The following is a 13,892-nucleotide window of genomic DNA, read 5'->3' as shown; positions in this document are numbered from 1 at the left end:
CTCCCTTCCAATTTTGGCCAGATTTTACATATCCAGGGATGAAAACACGTAATCTGAAAATGTCTACTTTTTTCCATCAGTTCATGTTAATTTAGCAAGATGGGTATGGTCTGTGCGCACAGCACTATGTACAAGAAACTTGCCATTCTACGGAACTGCAATTAAAAGGGAAGAAACAGTTGGGATAAATTAAAAGACAAAATTGAATAAAGCATCAACATGGTAAGTAGATAACATATTACTTGCCAGGTAGAGGGTAGATTGGGTCAATAAGGGTTATTTGGGTAAACTTCTTGAACAAAGGGAGAACACAAGAGATGCTTTGGGGGCAAGGGCAGTAACGTTGCAATAGATGAAGCTGCTTTAATAGGAGCAGGTGCACATAAATGCGGTAAAGACCGGCAGTTTGTGTGGGCAAGGCTGGTAGGGAGACCGTGTGTGCAATTTACAGGAGGAAGAAACAGTGACCAGAAAAAGGAGACGTGGATATGGGGAAGGGGTCTTCCTTTGAACTGACAGAAAAGGCAATTCCACCTAAAATCCATTGTTGTTTTTCTACTTGTCTTTTCCTAACCCAGCAAGAACATAACTTGTTTGTCTTCATTAATTGATTTTTGATTGTATTACGATCAGTTACCAAATTAGTTCAGAGATGAATAAATGTCTGATAAATTATCCCATTTACTCTGTTGATCAGAGATATGTGACTTTTTCATCCCGGGGTTTCTGTTCATCTGGAACAAACTGTTGGCATCAGGGAGCCGGCTGCCTGATTTTTTCTCCAGTTACGCCTTTGACACTCAGCCTAACCCTCTTTATCGCGTGATACCTTTGACCACCTATAACACAGGCTCTCCTTTCTTCCTGTTTTGTGTTGAAACTTGGCTGTTTTGAAAAGTCATTAAATTATTCATTTTAAACTTTTTTTATTCACCACCTACTGGCCTGTGATTTTTTAGATGTGGATTTTAAATAAGCTTTTTCTTTTAGCATTGCTTTAGATTCACAGACAATTCCCGTGAGAGTACAGAATCACCCTGTAGCCCATCCTCACTTTTCCCTGGGATGAACATCTTACCTTAGTTTGGTACACTTGTCACAATTAATGAAACAATAGCAGATACTTTTATCAACTGAAGTCCATATTTTATTTGGATTTCCTCAGTGTTTAGCTCATGTCCTATTTCGGTTCCAAGGTCTCATCCATGACACCCCATGACCTTCATTCGCCATGCCCACTAGGCTCCTCTTGGCTGTGACCTTGAAAATACTGAGGAATATTGAGATACTGTGTAGAAGGTACCAGTTGGGATTTGACTCGTATTTTCTCACAATCAGACTGGAGTTATGGGATTTGAGCAGAAATCCCACTGTATTTCCATCACACCATATCAAGGTATATATGGTCAACACAAACCATCCTTGTGGACACTGACCTTGACCCCCTGGCTGTGGTCCCACAAGTCATCTTCCTCTGTTGTGAAGTCGATCCCACCCCTTTCACACCGTAGGTCTTGGCAGGACGGACCCCCCTCATCCCACACTCATCCAGTGGGGAGTTGCGCTGCATCTCCTTGAAAGTGGATTATCTACATAAATTATTCAGTATTCTTCTGCACGGGAGATTTGTTTAGTCTCCATCATTTATTTACTCAATTATTTATTTATATCAGTATGGGCACATGGCTGTTTATTTTGTATTCTGGAATACAACCCAGCACTACTTTATTTATTTTGTGGTTCAAATTATTCCAGCTTTGGCCACTGGGAGCACTTTCAGTTGGCTCCTGTGGTCTTTTGCCACCATCAGCATAGCTTTTTAAAATTTAGGTTTGGTTTAGTTTTGTTTTGTTCCGTTTTTCTGTCTTTCTGGCTCTACAAGATACTGCCGGCCCATCTTCTATATTAAATAATGTTATGATTAACTAAGGCCCAGAGTTTATTCAGATTTCCCTAGTTATTACATAATGTCCTCTTTTCTGAGTCTTTATATTCAAAGTGAGTTTCTTATAGAAGGCATATAGTTGAAGTTTTATTTTTTATCCACTCTGCCAATCGGTTCAAATCGGTATATGTGAACCACTCACAAAGTTCCACTGACATAATTAGGTTACTGTCTACCATTTTTGTAACTTTTTGTTTTACCTGTCTCTGTTTTGTCACTGTAAATGATTCTGTTTTCTCTCCACTTTGTGCTTTAATAGTAAACTATAATGAGCATCTCTCTGTTTCCTGGTTTGTTCATAAATTATCGCTAATACAGGCGACCGTTGTGTAATTTATTTCCTCCAAAGGTTGGCTTTTTTAAGTATTTGGCAAATTCTTTGAAACATTAATTAAGAAAAACTCTTCTGAAATGTTTCTCTTCTTGCTAAAATGGAAGAAGGAAGCCAACACACACAGGTGTCAGCTTGAAAGGAGTGGCAGGCAGTCCTATGCCACCCATGTCTTTGTAGAAGTAAAAAAAGAAAGAACAAATCGAGAAACATAATTAACAAATTAGGTGAGAGCTACAAAGTAATGATCTCCAGCTCTAACGTAGTGATACCCAATTATCTATCTGTAAAAAACGAATCATCATAAAGGACCTAGGTAAGTAAGAATGTGAACATAGTCATGCCTGATACACTGTAAATGCTCAATTTTTGGTCATTATGGCCCTGATTCCAACTGTTATTATGAGGGAATTAGTAAATGGTAGGTTTTCAATTCCTTATAAATTGCTTTTGGGCAAACTATTTTAAAATCTATTTTACTTATACATATAGCTGATTTATTTTGTCGTACAGCAGAAACTCACACAACATTGTAAAGCAGTTATACTCCAACAAAGATACACACACAAAAAATGTATGTGTTGGTTGTTTTGATGCATTGAGAATAACACAGCATCACTTTTGTCAAATACACGTGAACTCCTGAAACAAAGACAAATTAAGGATATTTTCCAGAATGGTTGATATGCTCTCTTCCAACACTCACAGCAGGAGAAGACGAGCTGTACTGGTTCAAAGGAGGTTGGAGAGTCGCGAACTCTAAGTGGGATGTGTGGTCTTGGACTGACTGTTTGAACTTTTTTTCCTATAAAGAAAATGATTGGGGCAGTTGGCAAAATGTACTTACGGTGTGTAGATTAGTTGATAGTGTTATGTTACTTTCCTGATTTAGCTTATTGTGTGAGTCTGCAGCTTACTTTTAATGATGCACAGAAAACACTTACGGCTATATAAGAAGAGAAATGATGAAGCAGAGACGGTGGGTAAAAATACTAACAATTGTTGAATTTGGATAAAGATATATGGGATTTCTTTGTACCATTTTGGAACTTTCTATAAACCTAACGTGATTTGAGAGTAAATAGTAATATAGAAATATGCCGTAACGCTAATGTGTTCTTTTGTTGAATTCTAAAGTGTGATCTTCAGTTAATTATAGATGCATGAAGGCACCAGAACATAAACTATTCACTCCCCTCTGATAGAAAACACTGCTCTCCTCCGAGTTTCTGAGCATTGCCTATGTAAAAAAGAAGGGTGTTTTATGAAGTTCAATTTTTTTATGATAAAAAAAATTCTCAGAATTTTCCTAATAACTTTGTTGACAGTAAGATTAGGGTTCTTTATTTACAAAGAGTCAATAATTCCATTGCATTCAGTGTACTACCTTCAAACAGGGTAGCTTTGGTGTGAAGACTTTCTTGTAATATATAGTGGCATCCTTCAGTTCTGCCTTTGGATCACTCTTTTGCTTGGCAAAGACATAGACACAGGTGTGCAGACCCCTGGTCCCTCCTTGAGCCTCTGGTAATGACTCTTTCCCTTGGTCAGAACGCCTTCAGATCCCTGCGGTGTTTATATTGTATCGTTGTTCCCTTGAGTGGCTTTGGCTAGGACAGCACATAATTAGACAGTATATTCTAAATTATTGCATGAACACAAAAGGTGAAACTTACTAGCCTTTGAGCCAGTTGGAAATTTTTTAAAATAGATTTTTTCCCCCTTGGATTCGATGACCTAAACTGTTTGTTTTAGTAAGATGGTTTTGAGCTGTATAAGGTTGGAGCCAAATGCATAAAGTAGCTCAAGCTGAAAATTCATGGTTTGCTAACTCCCTAAATTACCTGGCACCCTGGGATGCTGGTCTCTGCTACTGTACACACTGGAAAGAAACAGGCTTCAGAAATGTGGGTTTTCAGCAATCTGAAAATGCAACAGAGGCTGCTTTGAACATCAGATGAATCCTCCAGATAATATCAATCTGTTGGCAACAGCCAAACTTGTCTGTGCTACTATGAAATTTTAAATGCATAAATAACAGCACTCTAGACATGGCATTAAAAAAAAAAAAAAGGATTTGCACTGTGCCATGCATGAGAAAGATGAGCACCCGTGCACAGCATCGTACTTTACAGCATCTGGTTTCATCTATTTCAGGGGGCGGGGCGGGGGTGGGGAGGTATTCAACTATCTTTTCAAAGTGGCAAACAAGTACTTTCCCTACAAATGCCTTTAGTTTTCCATGTCAGTTATTGAGAGGACCACAGTGAAACCCTAGCTTCATAATAAATCTAGGAAATTATACTTAGTATAAAAAGGCATTTACTTGGACGATGACTGTATCCCGGCTTTTGTCACTATCCAGCTATGTTACCTTACCTCAGATCAGTTATGTAACCCCTCCAACTTCCATTTTCCCGTATTTGTTACCTAAAAATTTTGTAAGCACACACACATAAATAATTTAAAGATGAAAGCATTTTATACATTGGAAACAGTAACTACCTGCAAATCAGTATTACTCAGCTAAGGAGCACAGAGCTTCCTACTGTTTTATGTCCTTCGCAGAAACATAAATAAGATTTTAAAATTTCAGATTTTGCAATGCAGCAAAACCAAGAAGAAAAAGAGAGTTTAGATTTGTACTCCTCATCGGGGCGTAAAGATTCTTGGTTGGTACTGGAACCCTACGCGCTCTTTCCTCCTCTGCAGCCCCTCCCTGATTGGTTGAAAGAGCAGCAGCACTGATTAGTTGGCAGCCAGGCCAGCAAGGCTCTCTCCAAAACCTGGAGTTTCCAAATCCACTGTCAAGCTTTGGGAACATTTCATCTACGTAGCTGACGGGAGGATAAGAGATGATTCCAATAGATTAATATCACAAGGCAGCTGAGAGCAAAACACACTTCCAGGTTGCAGAGACTCTTTGAAGACAAGCCCAAAACATAACACTTTTTTCTCAGCTATAGGGGATAAACTATTCTTAGGTTAACTACTTAACTGCCTCAATTCTTAAAAATGGCATTAAACAAATTTTATTAAAATGCTGTATGTAAATAATTATTTAAAAGCAACAAGTTATCTACAGCGTCACTCCTGTGTTTAGAAGCTTAATTTTCCTCTTTGTGTATTTTGAACTATTTCACTGCAGCCTGACGAAAGGGTCACTAGAATAGACAAGAGTAAAATAAGTGAAAAGGATGAGAGGAATGTGTGACAAGGCAAAGAAGCATGTCCTATTTCACAGGACAGCCATCACTACACAGACAACAATTGCATTGACCCTGAAATGATGCCTGGGCTAGGAAGATCTTCCAAATTTTCAAAGGCAATAAAGACATCAATTTTTACATGAATTCCTAATGCTTAAGTATTAGAAACTAATACTAACCTTGTTTGCAACAGCAGTAACAATTGAACTGAATGATTTTAATAAAGCTACTATTTATAATAGTTACATGAAAATAGAACATTTCTAGAAGGAAATTTGAAAAACATGCTGAAGACTACATTGGAAATTGTAAACCTTTTCTAAATAAAACTTAAGCCTAAATATATAGAGTTATATGCTCCATGCATGAATATAAGATTATAATTCCCTAAAGTCATTTTCCCCAAATAGACATATAGATTTTTCACAATTTGAATCCTAATTCAGCCACATCTAGTTTGGGTACCTGTATGTCATGGTCTGTGTACGTGTGTTTATGTGCAACTTGACAAGTTGTTTCTTAAATTTATACACAAGGCCAAAAAACTGAACAACTTCCATTGACAGGAGACTAGATAAACCAGATATGATCACTCTACAGAATGCGACAGAGCAGTTAAAAGAGGTAACTTACAGCTCTGTGCAAAAACGTGCGTGATTGTAGCAGCACAGTGCTGGATGAAAAAGCAGACCCTAGCAGACAATGTGCATATTAGGTAACGCGTTCACATGTATAACGTATAGCATCACTTCCTTTTTAGAAAGCTTAAACACTTGTACAGTTTAATAATATATATTTTTGTTATATATTGTGTGTTAAGAGAGGGCTTCTTGGAATAGAAGAAAGTCGCATGGTGATGTGCAAGGTTAGAAGAGACCAGTCATGTATAGACGGAGGGAAAGAACATTGTAAGTGGAAACACACACCATTGGGCACATTGAAGCAACTTGAAAAAAAAACAAAAACAAAAAACAAAAACAAACCCTGTAAACAGCGTAATGATGTTTAAAGGAATCTTTCTCTTGTAGGAACCAGCTGTCATACTTCAGTTGCCTTCCCTCCTTTGTGAATATTTGTCTTCTCTCTCAAAGATGAACTGGGAGATTGGGATAGACATATACACGCACTACTATATATAAAACAGATAACTGAGAAGGACCTATGTACAGCACAGGGAACTCTACTCAATACTCTGTAACAACCTATATGCGAAAAGAATCTGAAAAAGAATGGATACATGTGTATGTATAACTGATTCACTTTGCTGTACACCTGAAACTGACACAACATTGTAAATCAACTAGACTCCAATGAAATTTTTTTTAAAAAGATGCCAGATCTGATATATTGTGAGTTATTTCTGCGCTTCTACTTTTATGTATAGAGAAACTGCAGGTATCTGGAGACTCACGAAACCAATATTTTCCAGGCTTTACGATGGTGCAATCCCATCGATGTGGGAGGAGAGACCATCTACTGGATCCCTCATGTTCTAGGAAGCCTGAAATAGGAACCCGTCCAGCATCTGCTGACCCTCCATGGGGGAGGCTGCAGGCTGGGGGAGCAGGCACGGCTTTAGAAAGGCTTTAGGACTGTGACACTGGAACTGCTTGTCCATCTTCTCTGAAATCGTCAGCAGTGGTTCCTCTGACAAAAATACAAATTCTCCTAGGCTCACACCCCAAACTCTGGGATACAGCCCTGGCCTGACCCGACCCCTCGTAACCCCCATACAGTTCCTTGGGGAATATACTCATTGACTCTTGTTCTGGACCCTACGGGCTTCCTCTACTTGCCGTCCTAGCTGGGGTCTGGCTTCTCCGTGAGGACAGCACTGCTCTGTTCCCTCTGGGTCGAGATAATGTTTCCAAGAATCTGATAACCCCTAGATCCTGTTCCACCGAGACTCTCTGTGAAAGTACCTTGGTAGTGATTGGTGTGTCTGATCCATTTTCCTTCTTTTGGTAAAAGCATCCACTTTCCTTTTGAGGAAATGTCTGTCCTCTAGCTACCTTATTGGGAAGAAAATCCCTTCTCCTGTAACACCACTTCCTAGATTCTTTGGAATAAAAATAATCCCTTCATTTTCCACATTGCTTTGTAAATATAGTGTCTTTTTCAGAGTTGTAAGTCCGAAATACTTGATTACGAGAACCAGTTTCCTGTGCTTTACAGCAGGTTCTTCTTAAGAATCTTAAAAAAAAAAGGTGGAATCATGCATACATATAACTGATTCACTTTGCTGTACACCTGAAACTAACACAACATTATAAATCAAATATACTCCAATAAAAATCTTTTAAAAAGAGAACTAGTTAAATGTCTGTTACTGTTTGATGACTATTATTTTGAGGATTATGATTTTAAAATGCCTGATAGCTTAGGAACTGATAATTCAGAGAAGTGTTTCCATACATATAACATTTCTAGAAAAACTGAAGTGTTTATAGTTTGGGGCAGTATTATTCATTTTCAGTTTTGTGGAACACAGCTTCTTTGATATTGCCACCCACAGAGAACCCCAGGAGTATAATGCTGAAAAATAAGGTATTCTAATTATATTTAGTTGCTTAACAAAATTATTTCTAAGCAAAGGTCTTTTTATTCTCATGGTTATATTGCCCGTGCAGTGTAATCACCAGGGAAATGTATGTGTAAGCATCTAACAGAGGCAGGAGCCTGTATTCCAGAGGGAAGAGTCGCGCCATGAAGAATTATCCCCAAGTCTTGGAATTTAACCAGTGAGGCCCCAACACTTGCCCCCCCCCCCCCGGATTTCAAAACTGCTATGAACCAGCGACTTCTTTTTACTCGCCATGCTCCTTCTTTCTGACCTGACACGTCAATAGCTGTTACCATGCACCTGTCCTACCATGGCATGTTGGGTGCAACGGGAAGAGAACGTGTCTCTCTGCTATCACATGTTCACAGAAGGAGAGGAAGAGTGCCCCCAGATCTGTACTTTACAGATTCCACCCAGAAGCCTCATCTGCGCTGAGGCCTGATCTAGATGCTATTTTGGATTTTGAGTCGATGCTATAGTGGGATGAAGCTCCTGAGAACTTTGGGAGGACAGTGACTACATTTGCAGAGGGGAAGAAGGTGACTCATTGGAGGCAGAAAGTGGCCTGTGGCGGACAGACTCCAAGGTGATACCCATGATCCCCATGTCTTGGCATCCACACCCTCATGTCATCTCCTCCCCTGGAGTCTGGGAGCAACCTGTGACTTGTTTTCAGCAAACAGACAAAGGTGGTGAGCTGGCACTGCCGTGACAGCCTCACGTTATGTAGGGTTCCATCCTGCCAGCAGCCCTACTCCAGATTCTTGCTCACCATCCTGGCTCTGAGAAAGCAAGCAGTCACGAGTCCTACTGCCTCAAGGACATGAATTCTGCCAAAATGACTGAGTCCACCTGAAAGGGGACCTTTCCATCATTGAACTCTGGATGAGAACACTGTCCCGTCTGACACCTGGATTGCAGTTTTGCAGAGAATCCAGGTCAGCCGTGTCAGGACTCCTGACACAGGGAAACTGTGGTTTAGTACCTGCGCAGTGTCCTAGGCATATCCGTGTGCAGGTGTTCTGTGGCGCTGGACATGCACACTCAGTGTGGTGGTGCTACGGTGAACGATACTGCTCCCTGCTCCTTGCTTGAGCCGGGGGGACACACGTTGCCCAAGGCTAACCATGGTTAAGAGGCACTATTTTGCTTCTGATACTTTTTCTATACTCCTTAGAGAGCAATAAAGGGCTGTTCCGATTGATTTCTGGCTGTGAGTTCGGGCTTACTATAAAGAATCTCTAGGAAGTCATTGAAGCAATCAACACATGCAAAATGGTGGCAAAAACACATTAGATTAACAGCTCATCTCCTCCAAGGATGCTATCAGAGAGAACAGCTGTAAACATGGCACAAATTCGATTCAAGTTAAGCACAGCAATCTAGTTCAGGTTATTGATCTTGTCCCTAATAAATTAGTGGGGGAATGCCTGGCCGGGCAGAACAAAGGTGGTTGAAAATCCTTTACCTGTAAACACTCTCGAATGATTCCTAACCCTGTATTCCTCCACCTGATTTTATAAAATGGAGCTTAGGAACAAATTCCCTGTTATCCGGGCAAAGGTTTGGTGTCAAAAGAAAGCAGTGCTTTTTAACAGCAATTAATGTGCGGCTTATAGGGTCTCAGATGGTGAACACTGATGGAAGAAAGGCAGAGATTAAAACAGAGATGAGAGTCAATGACAGGGAAAAGGCAGCAACACACTCGCTAAATGCACACGCGTGTGTATTTGTTCAGCACTTTGAGGCAGGAAGAGGATTTTAAAGATGTGTATGTTTCCCTGGTTTATTCATTATAACAATATATTTGGTAAACGATCATCAGTGAAGTAAAAGAAGAAAACCTCCTGGTCTGTACTAGGTTCTTCAAGAAAATGGGCAAATGCTGCTGTAAATAAAAGAACAATGTATAAAGTTGGACGTACAACAGTACTTACTCTCCAAATGTGGCCTTCAGCAATTTATTGACTACTGAAAAAAACGTATGACAGCATGAAGCCAGCAAGCCGCAGATAATAGACTATCTTGAGAGAGGATCCTTTTATTCTACACACAGCAGTAGGTGATAAATGGCTCTCATGTCAGTGCCTCCTATTTTCCTCTCTTTTCCCCCCAAAGCATATCTCGGATCAGGGACTAATAGCCCCCCAGGAGAAGATATCCTGACACAACCCCTTCTCGGCTGTGATAGCTGCTGTTATCACACATCTGTCAGAAACTTCCAATGGGGACAGGCTGATAGCCTGTTGTTTGTCTACCAAAACATGGTATTTTCAGCTATAAAACAGGAGAAAGGAACATAATGTAATTTATTTCTGTAAATGGGAGAGGTTTTATGATCCTGCAACCATGGTTTAGCCAGAGGCCTTCATGATATTAACTATTTCTCTTAATATGTACCTCAAACAGTAATATCTGTCATAAAGGTTCCCATAGTGAATGGGAAACTTGTATTTAAGCTACCTTAGAGCAAAGCTTATTTTAATCTTGTGCTTTGAAAAAAAGGGAAAAAAAGGGGGAAACATCAATTTTACAATTTCACAATGACATTGCATCCTATGAAATTTCTAGTGTTCAATGTTGCCCAGTAGGTAAGTGTTTAATTCAAACGGGTTTTAATGCCACTTTGAGACAGTTACCTAAAAGTTATTATTAGTCTGTGCAGGTCCACCTGATTGAAAATGGACACACCTCTTAATAGGCTGAAAATAAGGCCCCATTGAAAGCTATCAGCACAGTAATGCAAGTACTGAATCCCCTCTTGTGAAGAAAATATATAACTGTAATTACAACCTACCCTTATTTGTTTGGTTGTCTTTAAGAGAAGAGTTGCTGGCCTCTTTAAGAACGTAATGGTAAAATAAGGTGATGATTCTTGGAGATGTGTTGTGAGATTGTGGAGAAGAGCTGTGAAACCATTTTGAGGAAGGGATTTAAGAGCCGTAATGAAGACAGATCGCAATTAGAGCTCTTGAATCATTTAATAAAGAGAGGAGATTAAGGGCGGCTGGTACTCCTAGGAAATCAGTGAAGAGTGGTGAGATGGTTAATTAGCAGCAGCTTCCGTGTGCTTTGGTGGTTGTGGGGAAGCATCCATTTGGGGGGATGATGGGCTTTTTATTACCTAGCTGCTGGGAGGGATGCCAGCAGACAGCCATCAGCTGTCAGCCCTAGATGGGTCTCCTAGGTGAAGAGAGTCGCTCAGGTCAGACCATGTCGCTTCTGGGCGGTGCCTGCTCTCTGATTGGCCAGAGGGAGAATAAAGGCCTGGCCCCTTCCTCCCACTCAGGCTGGTACACGTGGGTGTTATCCAAGCTCCAGAGCTACCCCTGGCTCAGCCGAGGGTTCTATGACTGCTTCTTGTAGAGATTATACCCAAAGGAGCTGTGAGGCCGAGCCAACATTGACCAGAAGCACCGAGAAAAGTCCACATGGGACTGGACTCTGAGCGCTTGACAAAGGGAAGGAGGTCACAATATTGGGGATGAAAGCGTTTATACATTGGGAGGAGTCTTCCAAGACAGAGGATTTAACACCCCAGCAAAGACCCCGAGAGGTGGGGAGGACCCATCGTGGGAAACGGTGATGGCATGTGCTAGGTAAGGTAGAAATGCCCAGATCCCGCTATGTGGGAGGAAGGCAGTAAAGAGGTTCTCAGAAGCAGAACTGGCTGAGTGGTTGGACTTTGGCCAGACAACAGGCTGCGGGCCTGGAGGTGCGCCGGGTGAGAGCATACCATTGAAAAGGGTCCAGCATCTCTAGGAAGGGCTACGGAGGATCTCTTCCGCAGCTGGGCTAATGCAAGGAGGTGCAGTCTTAAGCCAGTCTTACAGATACAGTAGGATGACTAAACTCCGAACCAACAAAGGCCACCTCTGGTGCGTCACTGTCACAAGCCAGCTGGATTAAAGTTACAAAGCCCCGCAAGGCTGGAGTGGCAGCTTCAACCCACAGAGGGTTACGGAGGTTGTTAATGAAATGCGGTATCCCTGGAGGTACCCACCAAGGACTACGCCTCGATCTGTGCAATGTATGCAGGTCCAGGAGGAATGGTCAGGAGGGAGGGGGAAGTCACCCCCATTAAAAGTCAAACCCCTTTGCCATTTTCCAAGTGAATCGAGTCTTCAGATGCAGAACCCATTCCCCGAGGAGAGGTTACGCGCTGGCCACCCCCGGGGAAGCGTCATGGCAGTTAGTCTCCAAGTCCTCCCAGTGTCTTCACTTGAGAGGCTGTGCTCTGGGAAAGGGGGAGAGTCAGACGTTTCGAGCACTGGTTTACACCACATTCTTGTTGCCAGTGACACCTTAAGAAGTCAAGTGACGTTGCAGAGTGGGGGCACCTCAGAGTCCCTGGAAAAATGGAGTCCTGACTCGGGCAGCTCACAGTGGCCCCCACGGGGTCGTTTCCCAAATGTACTTGGCAGTTGAAACAAGCTTCGCATCTGTTCCTTGACTTGTGGGGTGATGGCTACTGTACTTGGGAAGGCCAAGTGGAAGCCTTGAAAACTTTCTTCTCCCAGGCAAAGCCACACACCAAAAACAGTATTTCACCCTAAAGGGGGAAAGTAAAAAATTACCGATTGAAGAGCTACCGGTGTGGTGGGCACCAACCTGTTCACTGACCTCACGAAATGGCCTCTGCGATGACCAGACAGACCCCAGAGCAGATGCTACCTGGGGTTTGCATCCCTTGATCCAGAAGCTTCCTCCTCTTCCGTTCCCATCTAGAGAGAGGACCAGAAAGTACTCACGCAGTTGAAAAATAAACAAGAGGAGGCGTTTACCGTCCAGCCTCAGGAAAGTGTCCATTCTCACTCTCCTGCCAGGACATCGTCTACAGGGAGCTGAATCAGTGTGACCCCCAAAATGTCACACAGTTTCACCACCACAGAGACACAAGCAGTGGCCGGTCCCCAAGCACGTTGGGAAGATGTGTGGGTCCCAGGAGGGACCCCCCGCATTGGAGTAGTGTTGGTTACTGGGACATGCCCTGTGCCGTAAAGACAGACACTGCACAGTGTACCTCCTGCCACAAAGGAACAGCGCAGCACCTGGCCAGCATCTGAGCGCCACACGTTCCACGCCAGGTAAAGCCACGAGGCAGCGGAGGTGGTGAGGGCGAGGAAGACACAGAAGGAGGACTAGAGGAGGGGGGTGAGGCGCAGCGTTGGGGTCCCAAGGGCTGCACCATCCAGGGCTTCAGCTCCTCCCGCTGCCTCCCTCTCCCGTGTCTCCCTCAGGAAGAGAGACCCACCGGAATCCTGGAGGAACTTTTCCAAGAATCAACACAGAGAGTATACCAGATGATGGTGACGGGTGGACCACCGCGCTACGCAGGGCCCCCTTCAGGAATGGGGAGCGTTTGTCATCCCAGCTGCTCGGAGTGCGTCCGGAGGACAGCCTGGGTGCCGCCCATCTTCAGGAACTGCCTCAGCTGCAGCGAGCTGCCTTCCCAGGTGGCCCAGATCCGAATGACTCAAGGCTGTTGGGGGTATGAGACGCCCCAGCTCAGAAAAGTTCTGGATTTAGTGGTTTATCACATTCCCAGAACCTTCTGTTAAGATTAAGGCCGAGGCTGCCGTTCAGACAGATGCAGCCTGTTCCCCCCCAAAGAAGCCAGCAACACCCCTCCTCATGCTGATCTAGGGTAGACTCTGCCTTCTGGAACCCAGCCTGCAACCTGCAGGCATATGATGTGCTGGAGAAATTCGTCCCGTTGCATAAATGTAGCGATGTCTTCCCTACTCTTGTCCATGTTCTATATGATACTGCTTTCTTTCTAACACAGAGATTAGGAAAACAAGTCCAGTCAAGACATCCTTGAGGTCTTGGCTTATATGAATT

At 42.6% G+C, this 13,892-nt stretch overlaps 1 long non-coding RNA gene across 1 annotated transcript; it reads right to left on the bottom strand.

Annotated features, from left to right (window-relative positions):
* Positions 1-11,021: 11,021 nt before the first annotated feature.
* On the bottom strand, positions 11,022-13,784 carry LOC130852434 (uncharacterized). The gene is made up of 3 exons (XR_009053353.1): positions 13,303-13,784; positions 12,672-12,772; positions 11,022-12,600 (listed from the first exon to the last, which is right to left on the bottom strand). It is a non-coding gene; the product is annotated as an uncharacterized LOC130852434 (long non-coding RNA).
* Positions 13,785-13,892: the final 108 nt, after the last annotated feature.

Source organism: Hippopotamus amphibius, chromosome 4 (assembly GCF_030028045.1).
Source record: "Hippopotamus amphibius kiboko isolate mHipAmp2 chromosome 4, mHipAmp2.hap2, whole genome shotgun sequence".
NCBI lineage: Eukaryota > Metazoa > Chordata > Mammalia > Artiodactyla > Hippopotamidae > Hippopotamus > Hippopotamus amphibius.
This window is presented reverse-complemented; position numbering and strand designations above follow the sequence as displayed.